The following is a 299-nucleotide window of genomic DNA, read 5'->3' on the forward strand; positions in this document are numbered from 1 at the left end:
GGGACTGTTACAGAATATGTGAAGTTTAGTGGAGATTGGACACACACTAAAGTTATGATAACTATCTGTTTTATGGTGAATCAGCGGAATTTGACACAGTTTTGATGTTGGTCCGATAAATTCCCTGGGAGGAGTTCGTTCAAATACAACGCAAAAAAACGCCAAAAATTACCACGAAATTCAAAATGGCCGACTTCCTGTTGGGTTTGGGTTATGGGTCCAATCAGAGCCCGTCTACGGAGAGCCTGGCCACTCCCTATTAAGTCCCATTGTACCGAATTTTGGTTGCAGTTCCACCA

The 299-nt window shown here is 43.1% G+C and overlaps 1 protein-coding gene across 1 annotated transcript in view; it reads right to left on the reverse strand.

Moving 5' to 3' along the window:
* blvra (biliverdin reductase A) overlaps positions 1 to 299 on the reverse strand; it is a 7,753-nt gene that overhangs the window by 6,989 nt on the left and 465 nt on the right. The window lies entirely within an intron of this gene.

This window comes from Morone saxatilis, unplaced genomic scaffold, assembly GCF_004916995.1.
Source record: "Morone saxatilis isolate NCDOM2014 unplaced genomic scaffold, NCSU_SB_2.0 Contig23, whole genome shotgun sequence".
In the NCBI taxonomy this organism is placed as follows: domain Eukaryota; kingdom Metazoa; phylum Chordata; class Actinopteri; family Moronidae; genus Morone; species Morone saxatilis.